The sequence below is a fragment of the Triturus cristatus genome, chromosome 6 (assembly GCF_964204655.1).
Source record: "Triturus cristatus chromosome 6, aTriCri1.1, whole genome shotgun sequence".
NCBI classification, from domain to species: domain Eukaryota; kingdom Metazoa; phylum Chordata; class Amphibia; order Caudata; family Salamandridae; genus Triturus; species Triturus cristatus.
In genome coordinates, this window is record NC_140589.1 from 121,810,560 (window position 1) to 121,812,625 (window position 2,066).

The 2,066-nt window shown below is 42.5% G+C and overlaps 1 non-coding gene across 1 annotated transcript; it reads right to left on the bottom strand.

Annotated features, from left to right (window-relative positions):
* Positions 1–417: 417 nt before the first annotated feature.
* Positions 418–550, bottom strand: LOC146816496 (U8 small nucleolar RNA). Its single transcript, XR_014964989.1, has one exon. It is a non-coding gene; the product is annotated as a U8 small nucleolar RNA (small nucleolar RNA).
* Between the last annotated feature and the right edge of the window lie 1,516 nt (positions 551–2,066).

The window sequence follows — 2,066 nt, forward strand, 5'->3', positions numbered from 1 at the left end:
ACCAATAGCTCTAACTCTAAAAAATATGCAAGATCTATTTGCATTGCAAATGCTTGTTTTTTGTGCAGTGTCAAATAGCGCAAACTCAACCCCAAAGTATTGGGCGCTTCACATATGCGGCGGTTACAGGAAACAAGGTCACCTTCGCTTCTGAGGGACGGAGAACTTAATTTGATCAACGTCGCATCAAAACCAAAGCTAAATCAAAATGCTTGATAAGATCATCAAAATATAGTTTACATCCGTAACTAACTGAAAGTTCAAATAAATATATTCGACTAAGGGAACCTATAATTCTCCACAATCAATCTTCAGCCGTCAGTACTTGTCACTGATTCTCTTGAACTCTTTTCTATGATCTTTCAAAGAATCTTGAGAACGTTCTATTGTTTAACAGAATAATGATCGCCAGTAAGAATCAGACAGGAGAATTAAGGCGGTTGTTAAGCACCTTAAACCCCGAGAGAGTAATCACGACTTCATCTCGCTCCTATCATCATGTTCTGTTTCTCCCGGAGGAGTAACAGGTAAGGATCAACCTCACTGACGATAGCCATACTACTTTAGTTTAAACATCTTAAAGTAAAGGAACGTTAAGAAACATAGTGCGAGCTGTAGATATTGGAAAGTAATTTCCATTGTCTGCAGTCTAAAAAAAGCATGGCAATTTTATTCTATTGTTATCAGTCACCATGGAAAAGGTTCTTCAAAACTGCTTATCCGCGGGGTTCCCATAAGTCTGTGCGAGTAATATTTACATACAAGTGCATCTCAAGTAGCGGAAGAGGGGTGGGTGGAAGCGGTTTGCAAATGGCAGCTCTTGGTCTAACAGCGGAGCCATCTTAGAATTCGGAGAGCGACATTCACCACAGCAGGCAAAGGTCAGTTTTGGAATTACTAATTTTAGAAGTGCTTAGCTGGGCAGTAAAAATGGTATCATGCAAACTGCTGAAGTTACAGTTGTGACAAATGTAAGTTTTTTTCTGCGCTTGTGTTTCGTTTCACAATTCCACGTCTACATTATTATAATAAAGATAAATCCGAAGAAGATAAGTAATAGAAACGAATTAATCATTTGGGCAATGCTGCTTGCCGACAATTACTTTCAATTTAACTTGTTTGAGATGCAGTGAGACGCAAGGGAAATTTTGACATGTGATGTGCATCTGTAAGACGCGTGCGCAGTGAAACGTCGTGGTTTTTAGTGTCAGTGCACTGCTTACTCGAATGTTCAAGTCTTTCGAACATACATTTAAAACAAGCATTTACAATGCAATGGTCTCGGCTGGTCTCGGCATTGTTAAAGTTAGAGCTATTGGCATTGCTCATGACATTATTTTTGTTTACTGAAAAACAAAAATAATGTCATGAGCAATGCCAATAGCTCTAACTTTAACAATGCCGAGACCATTGCATTGTAAATGCATGTTCCTCTGGGATGTTTTATGCCGATAGCTCCAGTTTTGTGGCCATGTGATGCGCGGTCTGACGGACCTCTCGTCATGCAGCAACCTCAGTGCGACCCAATATGTTGTTTCGGAGGGGAGGCTGCCCACACTGCCGCAGAGGGCTCTAGCAAGAAAATGCCCTTGTGACTAGTACTGGCCAGCATTCCTCTCTTACTTGATTAGTCTAGCTAATTTTAAGCGACACTGTTCCCCAGGTGATTCCTTGTTTATAGTGTACCAAACTAAAAACGACCTTTAAACATAAAAAAATCGTATTTGGCTCCTAAGGCTTTCTTCCCCAGAAAGAGCGTAAGAAACACCGCCTGACTGACATTTAAAGACAATTAAAAAGTCGCTATTGAGCTGAGGGGCCTGTCTCTGGACCCTGCCATGGCTGGGGAACAGCAGCTGCAGGCAGTGTTAGAAGTGGGGGGGAACGGAAGGGCACGGCGTGCCCCTACTTTTAAAAATTATGCTAGTCCGTTCCCCTACTTCTTGATTTTAAAAAAGCGTCCCGGGACTGCCCTAATTCAGGCCCGGTTCTAGTAAGGGCTTGAAGGCAGGCGCGAAACGCCATGGGGCTCAAAGTGCTTCAAAGCCCCCCCCCCCCCCACCTCC